General features: G+C 39.1%; 1 protein-coding gene across 1 annotated transcript in view; it reads right to left on the reverse strand.

The window, feature by feature from the left end:
* LOC128738224 (SCY1-like protein 2) overlaps positions 1 to 17037 on the reverse strand; it is a 154639-nt gene that overhangs the window by 82249 nt on the left and 55353 nt on the right. The window lies entirely within an intron of this gene.

Raw genomic sequence — 17037 nt, forward strand, 5'->3', positions numbered from 1 at the left:
ATAACTTTTTATAAGAAAGAGATAGAAGGATAATTTTTTCGTCAAAGTTGTAGCTAAAGATTATATAAGTAACTTTGCCAAAGACATAGTAGGCGTATTTTTAAGCGTTTCTAACTTACAGAGTGTTTTACAACAAGACCTCTCAAAAATCACTTTTTCGCTGATTTCTTCAAATGCAGTGGTTTTATTGCATCATAATGTTTTACAAAGTTGGTTATCTTATCAAAAGACATATTTTTGTAGAACATTGTATGTTGAAAACTCGTACGTATAACGAGTTCTAACGTTTTTCCTGTGTTTTTTTAGTCTTTTTTGGAATAGAATATCTCAAAAAGGGGCAAACGAAAAAAATCAAACTTAGCCGTTTCTGAAAGCTTGGAGTTTTATCTCAAACATATGTGAAAATAAAAAACTGGTTTTTTCTCTAACTCGAATAATTTCAGTTTAATTATTTCATGTTTGACCATTTTCTACTATGCAGTATTTTCTAATATCTTCTTGAAGACGATTAAAGTCAACATGTCAATAGTAAAAACGAAATTTGTCGTACCATGACACAATTTCTACTGATTGTCACGTAAAATAGTCTTCGAACTCAGGATAAGTTAAGAGATCTAGTTTTTCGACCTTGTGCTAGTTTTCGAACCACTGCTGAAATATTCATTAAATAAGTTTGTATAACGGTAGTTTTTATAATTGTTTATTGTCAAGATATATGGACTTCGCCCGTCATCCAGTCCATACATATAAATATAAATTATAATACCAAATACAAAATAATATAAAACGCAGTGGTATTAGTGTACATGTAATTGACCTCTCAGAAATAGTCAGAAAGTTTTTTCTTAATAGCATCAGTCGACATGTTTAAGTTTAGTATGTTTCTAAAATTGTTCATTAGCTGCATACAGCGACAGGCTGGATCATTGCGCGCGTAGTTAGTTCGACGGTGGTTTGGAGTGAAGGGCCTTAGTCTCCACAGAACTAATGTACTCTGGTTAGCAGTTATCCTGGATTTCAAATAATCACTGTCGTATCGTCCTCTCTGCAAATGGAGCTCAGCACCAGCTGTTTTTGATCTTACAATTTTCATTATTTTACAAATAGACAAATGGAAATCTTCACTTGGATATATGCACATGAAATTAAATTTTATATTGATATTTTTGATTCTTAAATTACTTTGATTGATCATTTTTTAAATTACTTTAGTGTCAGAAAGCTGAGAAGTCTTCAAAATTGATGTCTACGTATTCAGGAACAGGAACATGACTATGATCGTAGTAAAAAAGGAGGAACGCTTTCAAGCAAATCCTATTAGAGTCCTGGAGTTTTTTGTCAAAAAATTTGAGGGTACCGTTACTGTTTTTTAAATTAGTATCTAAAATGTTCGTGAAAGTAATTCGGTAGTTTAGGAGATTATTTCCCATTCAATTCCATATTAGCTATATCGCCAACCGTTAATAAAATTTTAGTACACGGCGCAGATATTATTAAGGCCACGGCACAACCCATAGGGTTATTAAGCGAAGAGGTACAGGAAACGCGAAATAAATGTATTTGTAAGTTAAGAGAATTTCACGCCAGAAAATTTAACCGGAATGCCAATTTGGAGGATGCGTTCAGACGCCTCCTACTGTCGTCCGATCCAGTCATTGCAATACAAAATCGTTCGTATTGTACACGTACTCTGGAGCTTCCACCAATTATTAATATAATAAATTATTATATTGCTGACAATAATAAAATATTTCGAAAACAAAACATTTATTGAATCTCTCAAATAAATGACTACCATTTTTGTTTTCCAAATCAACGATATACTGATATAAGGTGGTTGAAGTTCGAAAGGGATCTATAGGTCTTTTTTCTCTTTTACCTCTTTGACTGTTTTGATATACTTACCTGCGATTAAAAAATGACATAAAACTAAAATAACAGTTAACAATATTACGCATGAAATAACCAATATTTTTTTGCTTTTCCATTGAAAATTATTTTTGAAACATTATTGATGGTAGATTGAGCATATTTGCAAAATAATGAAAATTTAAAGATAGATATTTATCAAAAACAGCTGGTGCTGATAGAAAACTGATGTCATATCTGGAGTTGGAAGACTATTTTACGTGACAATCAGAAGAAATTGTGTCAAGGTACGACAAATTTCTTTTTTACTATTGACATGTTGACTTTAATCGTCTTCCAGAAGATATTGGAAAATACTGCATAGTAGAAAATGGTCAAACAAGAAATAATTAAACTGAAATTACTCGAGTTAGAGAAAAAACCAGTTTTTTATTTTCACATATGCTTGAGATAAAACTTCAAGCTTTCAGAAACGGCCGAGTTTGATTTTTTTCGTTTGCCCCTTTTTGAGATATTCTATTCCAAAAAAGACTAAAAAAACACAGGAAAAACGTTAGAACTCGTTATACGTATGAGTTTTCAACATACAATGTTCTACAAAAATATGTCTTTTGATAAGATAACCAACTTTGTAAAACATTATGATGCAATAAAACCACTGCATTTGAAGAAATCAGTGAAAAAGTGATTTTTGAGAGGTCTTGTTGTAAAACACTGTAAGTTAGAAACGCCTAAAAATACGCCTACTATGTCTTTGACAAAGTTACTTACATAATCTTTAGCTACAATTTTGTCGAAAAACTTATCCTTCTATCTCTTTCTTATAAAAAGTTATTATTGATTATGTGTTTCCAAGCCAAACTGGAACTTAGTCGTTGATTTCGCATTATTTGTCTTTTAGAGTTGAACAACTTTGCTGAACATTGTGGGGAGCTATTATAAATCGCTCAGCTGCAAAAGTAAGTTTCCACTTAACTTTCGTTTCTGGACCACTGTGCAATGTTGAATAACATACCGTGGACCCCCGTTCGTTTGACCGTTTTTAATCTGAACACTTTTTAATTTGAACCCCGTTGGTTTGCACGACGTGCAAATTAAAAATGGTTCAAATGTCATTCTCAATATGACATCATTTGCTTATGCAGACAATGCACATAAACACGATTTGTTTGTATTGATCTAGCGTGTTTAATCTGTTTCACAATGCGTTTTCCCTACGATTATGGTAGAAATCTGATCGGAGAATGAAATATTCGCTGCTTGCAACTGCCAACTGAATCATACCACCAAAACAATAACAAAGAACAGGGCAGCCAGTTCACACAAGCTCCAGCATATTTAGGGTTACCAGTTGTTCAAATTAAAAGCTAACCCCGTTAGTTTGCATGAGGAATCGTTCAAACGAACGGGGGTCCACTGTATAAGACAGTCCATCCCCTTGCCGCAACCCTCTGCACGATTGACCCGAGAGTGCCTCGTTCCAGGGTAGCTTTGGTCAGCCGCGTCAGTTTGTCCAGAAAACCATTCTAGAGCATTATTTGGCATGTTCGCGCTCGACTGTATCGTATACTGCCCTGAAATCCACGGAAATATTATGTTTTGGCACGTATACTCTAGACATTTCTGAAGGATCTGTCAGAGTAAAAGCTTGATCCATAGTAGCACGGGCCCCCCTGAAGCTTGCCTGGTACTGCCCTATGAATTGTTTTGCTATTGGGGATAGACGACATAACAAAGTTTGGGAGAGCATCTTGTAGGCGGCGTTGACCAGCGTAATGCCGCGGTAATTACAGCAATCTAGCCGACCGCCTTTTTTGTAGATGGGACAAACCACACTTTCCATCCACACCTCCGATAGTTTCTACTCGTCCCAAATCCTTGAAATTATGCAGTGAAGTGCCGTTGCTAGCGGTTCTTGGTCATTTTTGTAGAGTTCTGCCGGGAGTTGGTTCTTTCCGGCGGCTCTTCCGGGGGATCTCTTCGAGACGCCGGTATGCTGTTGTCGATTATAGGCACTTCTAGGTTAACTTCCGTGGCGTCTTCTTCTGCTATATCACCGTTAAGATGCTCATCGAAGAACTGCTTCCACCTGTCGACCACATCGCGCTCGTTTGTGATCAGGTTTCCCTCTTCGTCCCTGCACATATCGAGCTTCGGCACGTGTCCCTAACGAGATTGGCGTCTCATTAACCCGGAATAATTGTTTCAGTTCTTCACGATTTCTGTCCCACTCTGGCGTTTTGTCCTCCTCAAGATCGTGGTTAACTCATTTCGCGCTCGACACTACTTGGCCAAATTCCCTCTCGTGGCAATGCTTGAATAGTTTTCCAAGCTCTTTTTTTCCTCTCTATCACATCGGCTTCATTCTTAAGTAAAATAGGATCAATCAGACCCCTGGACAGGGATGGAAAAAATTACTTCTAGCGATCAAGATCATAGGAGCGATCAGATTCAGATTCATTGACATCACTACTTGTAAGTGACAAATACTTTGTCGCGATCTGCACTGATTATGATAAACCTCATGTACGATCATGTTCATTACATGTTTGCGTTGAGAAATATAACAGATACAGACGATTGGTTGTGTGCAGCGTATGAATCGCAATACAAACATATGAGTAACCTTTTTTTCTCGCAGCTAGGTAACATGTAATACCGTGATCGACTGTTGAGACTGTTTAGAGAACAAAATCTTGTGATCAATGCTATAGATTCACTGTTTGTCATGTACTGTAGAGCTCGTGATCTGTGCATGTGGCGACTCACAGATTTGATCAAAATTACTGATTTTCCATCCCTGCCCCTGGATGATATCAAAATAAAATATTTCATATTCCTTTTTCCTAACATTCTTCTACTATTCGTACCATAGAATCAATTAAGGAATAGAAGTTAATGGGGCAAAACGGTTGACGCGTTGAGACCAACACCAAACGATTTCTCGTGGTTTCGATGTAGAACTACGTTTTGCCGCAGGGTGTCAATCCAAAATTTAGATTCAGGTCAGCGTCTCGAAAGAATGAAAGATTTTGATCGTTAAAGGCTCTTCCAATTCCGAACGCATTGGTTCGCATGCCCTTCAATTCACAAAAGATGCGTACAGAAATTGTGTGGTTTTCATGAAAAGATTGTTTCCCAATCGCTAGGCAGTGAAAATCCACGAAAATTTTCAAAGTCAAATTTCTCCATACATTTTATATGCGATAATTTTGCTTCACAGGAACGAACGACCATAACATACACCAAGCGTAGGCTACTGTTGTTGCTTCAAGAAGCAGAAGAGGAATAAACTTATGTTACCCAGGTAACAATTTGAGTTTTATTACACTCTTATGATGGCATTTAAGACCAAAATTGGTCTTGAAGACCGCCAGAAGAGTACAATAAAACTCACATTGTTGCTTGGGTAGCGTAGCCCTGCCTTCCTGACCTGTGAAGGCTACTGAAATGCTATAAAAACATAAATCGAGCCGTTATTGTCGTTCGAACGTTGCTCGAGTGTCGAACTGTTCAATTCAACTTTCCTCTTCGATCTAAGCTTGAACCCCACCACTGGTAACCCAGCTTAGATATCGTCGTGTGGAAAATTATTGTAGGTATAGGCTTCACCCACGATCCTGTTTCCTTCGAACTCGAAGTTCGAAAACAGACACTGAGGAAGCCTGCAAGTCGTAGGCGAAATACGTATCTGTCATTGAATAAAATACACATAGTAGAATTAAATTGGATAAGTTTTCTTATTTTTTATTTTTAGATGAAAATATGCATGTAGAGGTTTTTTGGGGCCAGGAAAAGTTTTAGTGATGGTTAGAAATCCCTCCCCCCACTAAGAGGGGGGGCTCCCATACAAATGAAACACAAATTTCTGCATAACTCGACAACTAATCAAGCAAATACAACAAAATTTGGCATGTGGGTGTTTCCGGTGACAAGAATTTATTCTATGGTAAATTGAGACCCCTCCCCTCTTTATAAGGGGAATTATAACTCCTCTCCTCTTTAAAAGGGGGGGCTTCCATACAAATTTCCTCATAACTCGAGAACTAATCAAGCAAATGGAACCAAATTTGGCACGTGAAGGTTTTCGAGGGCAAGAATATTTTCTATAGTAAATTAGGACCCCTCCCCACTTTAAGAGGGGGGGCTCCTGTACCAAAGCAACACAATTTTCCTCATAACTCGAGAACTAATCAAGCAAATGGAACCGAATTTGACACCTGGGTGTTTTTGGAGACAAACATTTTTTCTATGATGAACTGGGACCCCTCCTCACTTTAGGAGGGGGGGCTCCTATACAAATGAAATACAAATTTCCTCATAACTCGAGAGCTAATCAAGCAAATGAAACCAAATTTGGCATGTGAAAGTTTTCGAGGGCAAGAATATTTTCTATGGTGAATTAGGACCCCTCCCAACTTTAAGAGGGGGGGCTCCTATACAAACGAAATACAAATTTCCTCATAACTCGAGAGCTAATCAAGCAAATGGAACAAAATTTGGCACGTGGGTGTTTTTGGAGACAAAATTTTTTTCTATGATCAAATTGGGACCCCTCCCCACTTTAGGAAGGGGGGCTCCTATACAAATGAAATACAAATTTCCTCATAACTATAGAATTAATCAAGCAAATGGAACCAAATTTGGCATGTGAAAGTTTTCTAGGGCGTGAATATTTTCTATGGTGAATTAGAACCCCTCCCCACTTTAAGAGGGGGGGCTCCTATACAAACGAAATACAAATTTCCTCATAACTCGAGAACTAATTAAGCAAATGGAACCAAATTTGACACGTGGGTGTTTTTATAGACAAAAATTTTTTCTATGATGAACTGGGACCCCTCCTCACTTTAGGAGGGGGGCTCCTGTACGAATGAAATACAAATTTCCTCATAACTCGAGAGCTAATCAAGCAAATGAAACCAAATTTGGCATGTGAAAGTTTTCGAGGGCAAGAATATTTTCTATGGTGAATTAGGACCCCTCCCTACTTTAAGAGGGGGGGCTCCTATACAAACGAAATACAAATTTCCTCATAACTCGAGAACTAATCAAGCAAATGGAACCAAATTTGGCACGTTGGTGTTTTTGGAGACAAAATTTTTTTCTATGATGAATTGGGACCCCTACCCACTTTAGGAGGGGGGGCTCCTATACAAATGAAATTCAAATTTCCTCATAACTCGAGAACTAATCAAGCAAATAGAACCAAATTTGGCATGTGGAGGTTTCTGGAGGCAAAAATGTTTTTCTATGGTGAATTACGACCCCTTCCCCTTTTAAGAGGGGAGCTCCCATACAAATGAAATTCAAATTTCCTTATAACTTGAGAACTAATCAAGCAAATGGAACCATATTTGGCATGTGGGTGTTTTTGGATGCAACCATTTTTTCTATGATGAATTAGGACCCCTTACCTTTTTAAGAGGGGGGGCTCCCATACAAACGAAATACAAATTTCCTCATAACTCGAGAACTAATCAAGCAAATGGAACCAAATTTATCATGTGGGTGTTTATATAGGCAAGAATATTTTCTATGGTATATTTTCTATGGATTTCCCCACTTTGAGAGGGGGTGGGCTCCTATACAAATGAAAAACAAATTTCCTCCTAACTCGAGAACTAATCAACCAAATGGGATCAAATTTGACATGTAAGTGGTTTTGGACGCAAGATTTTTTTCTATGGTGAATTGAGACCCCTCTCTTCTTTAGAAAGCGAGTTATGGCCCATCTCCCCTTTAAGAGGGTGGGCTTCCATACAAATGAAATGCAAATTTCCTCTTATCTCGAGAACTAATCAATCAAATGGAACCAAATTTGGCATGTGGGAGTTTTAGATGGCAGAAATTTTTTCTATGGTGAATTACGACCCCTTCCCCTTTTAAGAGGGGAGCTCCCATACAAATGAAATTCAAATTTCCTTATAACTTGAGAACTAATCAAGCAAATGGAACCAAATTTGGCATGTGGGAGATTTTGGAGTCTTGAATTCATTTTACGATAGTTAGAGACCTCTCACCCCTGTGGTAGGGGGATATGGACTCTCATACAAATAAAACAGAAATTTTTGCGAAACTCAAAAACTAATCGAACTCGAGAAATTCGAGACTCTTCCATAAAACATTAATCAATACAAGACCACAAAAACTATCTATAGTAATATTAGATCATTCAGGACGAGACGGTCGCGAGTGTTGCCGGTGACCCGCCGTCGGAAGCGCCGCCCACTGGGGGGCTTGCAAAATTCGAGATTGTGACAAAGATCATCCGAGATTCATGATTTATGTACAACACAGGTTAATTTGTGGCAATACGAAGTTTGTCGGGTCAGCTAGTATTTATATAAAAGTTAAAAATCTGCATTGCGTATACATATACATGCTAATAAATCATATTTGATGCGCAAAATTGGCATATCCGTGGTATTTTGGAGGTGATATACGTGATCAGGAATAAACATACACGTTTCATCGATATAAGTAATTATATACGATAATATCCGATTAAGCCCGCCCGCTCAGTACTGCTATTCGATTTTGCGCTGAATATCGTATGGGTGTCGGCTGTTATCATTGTTTATGACTGAAAATCAACTTGGGCGGACTTTATTAAGCTTTAGTTACGATTCCGAATTTGTTAAGAGTTATTTACGATAATTTCCGGTTACTGATGTACGATTTGGTGCTAGCTGGGAAAATTATATGTGTTTTTAAGATGAATATATTTGATTCTACAATTTTTCGTTGGTAGAAAATCTCGGCAATGTTCAGAACAATTTTTTGTCACCTGTAGCATTTCTCTGATAATTTCTACATTCAATTGACACGACAAAAAATCAATCAATGCGGGACACTTTTCGGGACGCTAAGTCACCCGGGACAGGTCTTCTAAATCCGGGACGGCTGGTCAGACTAGTGCAGCCAAACTACTAAGCAACTATTCATGAATCCATGAATTGTTACATGAATCTAGCTCGGTACCTCTAATATTCGTCTAATAAACAATAAATATAATTTTCGGTTATAGTCGCTATCATCACAGCATAAGCTTATAATTATTATAATTATTCTGCAGAGAATTACATTTTATACAATGAGGCATATGGCGAGGATCCCAAGATAAAATAATCCCGTCAACCGGGGCTTTACTAAGTGAATTCTAATAAAGAAAAACAATTTAGACATCAATCTCACGAACAGTTTATTCCATTATGACGATTACTGTCTCTTCTGCACGACGAACCTTCTCCTTCTCCGTTTCAGACTTTTGTTATTTTGTGACTTAAAAAAACGATTCGCCAGGCGCAGCCGTCTGCCAGGCGAGACCAAACTCTGGCGTAAAACCAGCAAGCGAAGGGATATAATAAAAGTAAATTAACCATGATATTTATCATCCTACAGTTAATCGCTTTCTCTTTGAAATCCGGAGTGTCACTTTTTTCTCTGCCCAACAAATGGTGAATCCAATCTGCATTGGAAAATGCACGTTAGTGTGCGCATCTTGGCAAACAAGTGGTTAGTGGTGCATTCTTTATTCATATGGTTGCTCGTGGCTCTTTACGAGGATGAAAAAGAAAGGAAAAATCTACGACTTGTTGCTCTATAAGGCGACCCGAATGGTCAATTTTCTTTTTTATTTTCTCTTGCAACTTCTGAGTCAGCATGAGAGCCGGCGGTAATCCTCTAGACAGCAGTTCGCCAGCACTTTCTTTCCGGTGTTTCCGGTTAAATAGGGGGTTTAAAGACATAATTCTTAGAGATAGCTATTTTGCAGTGTCTAAAACTAAAATAATTAAATATAATTCTACAGCTTTTACTTTGAAAACTTCATTTTACTTATTATTTTTTGTTACTGCAAGGGAAATTTATGCTACAAAAGTTTTCGTATAGAATTCTCTTTCTAACAAAAAAATGTTCTTCAAAATGAAAACCTAAATTTTCATTTGTTTGATCTATAATATAAATCTAATTAAAATGTGAACATGCAATTTTATAAACCCTGCTAAGCGGAATTGAATAACCGCAATTAAAGCGGAACGTTTGCATTTTGGTGCCATAAAATCCACAACTACTTCCCAATTAAAAGTTTAGCCCGTGATTAGCCATCATCATGATCAAACGCATCGTGTCTCTGGAGCTAGTGCAACCTCATTAAAAATGTACAACCACAGCTTACACATCATCGTGTACTGTTAGCTTTTAATTCCTCTTTCACCCACGCTCTTATGAATTCAAAAGCTCTTCAGCGATAAAACAGCTGGCGGGCTTCGTCCGAGCGCCATTGCTGCAGCAGCCTGCTTGCGTGCACCCACAACCGGGCGGCGGCCGTCCAGCCATCCCGCCAGCATCCATGTTTTCATTTTCGCATTCATAAAGTTCTTATCTCAATTCTAGGAATACTTGATGAGCCTCTACTTCATAACGGAATGAACTGAAAACAAACGTTCCTTTGTTGTTTTCGTGTCTTTCACGCTTTTGCGCTGCTCTTCCTGTTATTCGATAAAAGTTTTCCAAGCAAGGGAACGCGACTGGAGGAGATACTCGCGACATCGTATAGTGTGAATTGTTTCAGCTTATGAAAAGATATTATCAACTATTATATCTCTTTGCAGGCTTAGCGACAGCAGCAAGTGGTTATCATAACAGATAATTTGGGAGGAGTATCTGCTGTTTTTTCTTGAATTTGCGAACTTTGTGGTAGGATTAATGTAGTTCTTTGAATGTATATTGTTGCTTTATCCATGGTAACTTAAATATGATACAATCTGTGCAACTGTATGCACTGCTTGCAGTTTTTATGAAACTGTAGCCGGTGGAGTACCACGGATAATGGAGTTAAAAGATAGAAGTCAGAAAAACATCTTTGACCTCGATAGTAATTATATGTATGGTGCCATCTCAATCTCTTTGATGACCCTGAGATCACAAATGGGATCCGTTTGGGTAGTTTTCCTAATCCGTGGACGCAACCAAATGAAGAAGGAGCACGAGACTTACGTTGTGCTGCCGTCAGAAGGCTCTCCGAATCTCAAAATAAGCACAGGTAGTAGCCTCGTAGTAGATACACAAGCAAAGAGATGAGGAAACTTGCCTTTTTTACTGTTGACCAGCAGCCACGTTACGTTTAAAACTAGAACGAGCGGCAAAGGTTGACTAAAACTGTGCCACCTAAACTTGCGATCCGAATGATAGAGACTTGAAGTGCACGACAATGATACCTCCTCGGTGCCCAAACTACAAACCATTTATGAGTTTCGTCTAGAAACATGATGGAGTCCGCACTGAAATTCTGAACTGAAAAAAAAGTTTCAACCAAAGTTTAACATCTGACAGTACCAAAATGGCTACTTACCTCACATTTGTGCCTACAAGTAGATAGTAAACGACGATCCTCACACTGTTAGTAACTGTACAATACCAAATTACTGGTCGCAGAGAATCGCCCAAGTCTTACTTGTTTACATAATTGCAAACGACTGGATTGTGCTCAGCAGTCAGGGCTTTGAACGCGATCGGAATCTGGACGATACCGATGATTGCCGATACGACGACGCCTTGAACTGTCTGTTCATATCGATTGTTGCGACGGTAGCACAACGTATCGGTGCCGAGATGGTATATTGCGCGAGACATGTGCTAATGCTGGTATAGGCGATATTCTATGCCACGAGTATTGATCGCTCACTTTTCACAAAATAACTACTGTTACTACTGTATGACTTTATCATTTATAGCATCTCCCAAGTTACTGAAATTCTGAAGATGTGCCATCGTTTCAATAATGATTGTACAAAACCATTTTATTTAGCAATGGTCGCATCAAGCAATTTTATTTATAAATGGTCGTACCAAACATTTAATTCATTTATGGTCGTACCAAATCATTTTACTTATTGATGGTCGTACCAAACCATTCAAATAATCTATGGTCGTACTGAACTACACACTTCATTGAACAAGGATCATACCGAATCATTTAATTTAAACTTAGGTCAGGTTTACTTTATTTTGCTACTGCATACACATGCATACTGCTGTACATACATACATGCACACAAGCTTACATATATAGACACAGAGCCGCAGGAATGGGACATTCCGGAAAAGGGCAGATGGACCCACGATTGACAACGAATATCTCAAATTGGGTTGAAAAATAGCATGGTAATGTCAATTTCCACCTGACATGGTTTTTATCTGGTCACGTTTGTTACAGGAAGTATCTTCACCGTTTTTTCATGTGATTAACAGTTTTATAACGGTTTCATGAATATTTTAGTTTAATTAACTTTTGAACGAAACGTCCGATTTTTAATAACTGGGTTTCATTTGATAGATATAAACCCTACTTATCAAATAATAATAAATTGTAGAATGTTTCTCTTTAAATTCATATTTATATGTAATAAAGATATGTTTTAAACACTCTTTTTCACATTCTCTAATTCTCGCTGAATCGGGGCCACTACTGACACGAAGTGTTCAAATATTGGAACTTTTGCTGAAATTTTTACCCAAAAATTTTCTGATGCTTACAAAAGAACACTGAATAATAAAGCATTGATAAGCTGCAGACGTCGTGTGGCATAAAATGTCGCCCGTGACCAGAAAATTTATTTCCGCCATTTGTTGGTCATCCGCAACGGCGAAAAATTCAACTTTTCCCTCGTTGCCTGTGTCATTATGGTGTTAATTGGGTAAGAAAATATAATAAACTCTTCGCTCGTTGTGTGGCCCTTGAAAGGACCGATTGTTTGATTATCATAACTCTAGCTTGCAATAAACTTGCACTAACGCACTTAACGTAATTTTTTTCTCGGTAAATTGGAGTACCGATAACCGCAAACCAGGCACGGCTTGTTGCAACGAACCAACCAGAAAGCCTCAGCAGCTATGCGATTGACAAAGCCGTTCATGTATGGTCATGCATGAGTCACGATGAAATACCAGTCCAGGTGGATAGCTGCAATTGTCGTGAGATAACTCTGGTCTTTTTGTTGTCGCGAGCAGCATTTCCTGCCAACTCAAGTACTTCCGCAGCTAATTATTCCATGACGGCAGCCAGCTCCAACTTCAATAGTTTCCTTTCCACTGCAGCCGATGAATATGACCGACCGGGAGCTACAGACGTGCACGACTCGAGCGTGACTTTCGCTTGCCCTTGATGCTTCCTCCTTTGTCGCATCCAGACATGCCAATAAGATGTTGGCAGTAGCTCAACTAGCGTTTGAACAATGCTGTTCGTCGGCTTACCTCGTGTTATATACTAGAGCAAGCGACAAGAATCGGTCCCTCCTATTTTTCATGGGTCGTCATTCCATCATCTACGTTAAACAAACTGGAGCATTTCAATATCAGTCTGAACAAAGGAGCAAAGTTAACAGTGAACCGTTCACCTTTTCCTGTCAAAGAAAAATTACACTATACGTATTACTGTAGCATTGGTGATGGATAGATTTGTGTTGCTAAAGAAAACCGAGAGGAAAGCCCTTAGTTCCAAGTTTTTTAAGTTTTATCAATTACCGAAAACCGTTCTTTTAAGAACGAACAAATTCTTAGTTTAATGCTATTTTATTTTCAGTCTGAGCTCGTGTTGTGCTCGTGTTGATCAGTGAGCTGTTCACCTTTTGCTGCCAAAGAGGAATTACGCTACGTGGTACTGCAATTGTACCCGTTTATGGATCCACCATTGCCAAAGGTGGTCTACTGCCGAACAGCCAAGCCGTTCCGATCTGTTACTTAAGAAAATAGAGAAGAAAGCTTACTAAATTTCCAACAGATTAGTAGCATTGATTTCGCGGCAGCTGAACTGTTGGATTTAGCTATAGGCAACGCAAATTGTTGTGACGACGAGAAGACTAGTATCTTCCCCAGCTAGCAGTCCATATCGACGGAGAAATTTCTAACAGTTCAATATCAATTTCTTCTTCTTCTGCTTCTTCTTCTTCTTCAGCAGCATAGAGCCGGGGTGGCTCGTGCTGTTTCAAGCACTCGTCTCCATTCAACTCGGTCTTGGGCCACTCGTCGCCAATTTCCTAGTCGTCTCAGAAGTCGCAAATCGCTTTCGACCTGGTCGAGCCATCGTGCACGTTGGGCCCCCCTGTTCCTGGTGCCGGTGGGGTTGTTGAAGAGGACTGTTTTCGTCGCACTGTTGTCCGGCATCCTTACGACGTGTCCGGCTCACCGTAGCCTGCTAACTTTCGCTAGATGTACGATGGGAGTCTCTCCAAGCAGTGCCTGTAGCTCGTGATTCATACGCCTCCGCCACTCTCCCCTTTCAGTTTGTACTCCGCCAAATATCGTCTGCAGCACTTTCCGCTCAAACACGGCAAGGGCGCGTATGTCCTCCGTAAGCAGCGTCACGGCTTCAAGTCCATAAAGAACTACCGGTCTAATAATGGTTTTGTACATTGTTAGCTTCGTGCGGCGGCGTATGCTTCCTGATCGTAGCGTTTTACGAAGGGCAAAGTAGGCCCGATTTCCCGCTTGGATGCGTCGCTGGATCTCCTTACTAGTTGTCCGCGGTCACCAGCGATCCCAAATACACGAACTCCTCTACCACTTCTAGTTCGTCGCCGTCAACGGTTACCGTCCGTGGGAGGCGCGCATTTGTTTCCTTTGAGCCTCTTCCTTTCATGTATTTGGTCTTCGACGCATTTATTTTTAGACCAATTCTCCTAAACTCCGCTTTCAGTCTGGCGTAGATTGCCTCCGCCATCGCAAAGTTCCTGGCGATGATATCGAAGTCATCTGCAAAGCCTAGAAGTTGGCTACTCTTGGTAAAAATCGTGCCTCTCGTTTCAATACCCGCTCATGGGATCACCCCCTCAAGAGCGATGTTGAACAGCATGCAGGATAGACCGTCACCTTGTCTCAACCCTCGTCGCGTCTCGAAGGGACTCGAGAGTGTCCCATAGATGCGTACGGAACACATCACTCGATCCAATGTAGCTCTGATCAGTCGCGTCAGTTTGTCCGGAAAACCGTATTCGTGCATTATCTGCCATAGCTTGTCTCGATCGACTGTATCGTATGCTGCTTTGGAATCAATAAAGATGTGATGCGTGGGCACGTTGTACTCCCGACATTTCTGCAAGATCTGTCGGATAGTAAAAATTTGGTCCGTAGTTGCACGAGCCCCCATGAAACCCGTCTGATAATTCCCTACAAAACCTTGTGCTATCGGTGACAGCCGGCGTAATTTTTTCTCAGCTTTCCGATGGTGGCCTTAAAATTAAAATCGGTTTGGGAGATCATGGTGAAAACGACGCTTTTGTGATAAAATCCAATATGGCCGCCAAAAATTTTTTCACTCCGTTTGAAAGCCCTGTTCTTCTTCTTTATAGAACCGGACCAATTGTTAGTTGTTTAATGGCAAATTTATGACATATCACATGATATAGATGTCAAGGTTTGCTCAACATTCAGCTTTTTTTAACCTGTTAGGCCCCTTGGCGAACGAGGGGTCCACTAGTTCGAGGTATCAAAAGTGTAATTCTTATTTTTCAACCATTTTCAACCAATTAAGCGCAAAAGTTCCAATAGTTGAGGACCTCGTGTCAGTAGTGGCCCCGTTTCAGCTAGAATTACTCTTATGTAACTTTCAAACTACAATTCCAATCATCATCAAATTCGGAAGTTAGGGTTTTAAAAGACTTTGCTTTCAATGGCATTCAATTTAGTTCAAATCAATTTAAGGACCCCCGTGTACAAAGTTCGGAAGCCATCGTACTAAACTGAGAAACAGAACACGGTGAATTCTAAAATTTGCGCAAGGAAGATACACAGAAAGTGGCTCACAAAACCGATATGCATTGTGGTGGATGATAAAACTTGCATCAAGGCGGACACCAGACAAACGAATTTCTACAACTTCCTCCTTTATGCTCTCGGGAATTGCAACTTAGAGAAGGGAACATAGTATTGCTATCCTGGCATTTGTCTGTTGTCGACCTTGAGTAGATTTCATTATCCATCACAATGCAGTACGGTTTGTGAGATACTTCCCGTACAGCTTCTTGACGCGAGTTTTAGCCACCGTGTTGTGGTTGGCATTCCGGTTCGGTGCCTTTCGAACTTTGTGCTCCTAAAACTTTAACTCTTTATAAAGCTGCTTCTCTAACAATATCGTTTTAATGATTCACCTACTAAATGGATTTTGGTAACATCTGGCAACATTCCGCTGAATTCGTAAAAATGGTTTTGGGTGCTACTTTTATGAAAACACACCATGACTCCATGACGTCGAAAGTAAATTTGGTTTAAGTTCGTAGAAGAACAATCGGTTTGATAAATTTTTTTAATGGTAACATTCTATTTACGGTCTCTTGCGATGGATTACACAGATTTATCCTGGACATTGGCACTAATATTTGAAAAATGTTGTCCCCAATTTTTGTGGCCTTAGGAGATTTGTGAAGCTGTGGTAAACATATTGCCATCAACGTTATGCGGCAAATGGGCAGTGCCAACTATATTGCTTCCAAATACCAAATTTTGCAAATTTTTCAGATATTAGGTTAATAAGGCAAGTGGGACCTATCCTCATTCTCCCTAGACTCTTTTCATGTAAATCGATAGTTCTTTTTATCATTAAATCTTCAAGTGAAACCAGTGAAGAGTTTCTGCGCTGCAAGAATTTGAAAATAATCACAGGTGTAGATTACACAGTCTAATCAACCATAACTATGCAGTTTTTAGGTCCCACTTGCCCTGGGGTACCTTGCTGCAGGTGTTTTCATGCAAAATTTTAAATGATGGTCTGTAAGTGTGAATTACATATAAAGTAGGGGTACCTGGGTTAATAAGCCTCGTAGAGGTAAAATGTACCTTTTTCGTTTGTCAGCTAAATAGTATTTTAAAAACAAAAAAGTAATCATGTCAGTTAAATCAATATTTGTTTTGACACATCTATCTAACAATTGTGTCAATGTCAATGTGTCAATTTGACACATCTATCTAACAAGAAAACGCAAATAATAGTAAAATTGAGATTTTGATTTGATGTTCAAATCAGTTTAGTTCATATTTGTATACCTTCAATACTGGATTTTTTCGAACTGAAATACTTCAGTACCAAAAAATTTATTGTGCAAACTAACTGAGTGGGGTAACGGCTGATACTCTCGCGTGACTTTGAAATAATGTTGCATGTTAAAATGATGT

Source organism: Sabethes cyaneus, chromosome 2 (assembly GCF_943734655.1).
Source record: "Sabethes cyaneus chromosome 2, idSabCyanKW18_F2, whole genome shotgun sequence".
In the NCBI taxonomy this organism is placed as follows: Eukaryota; Metazoa; Arthropoda; class Insecta; order Diptera; family Culicidae; genus Sabethes; species Sabethes cyaneus.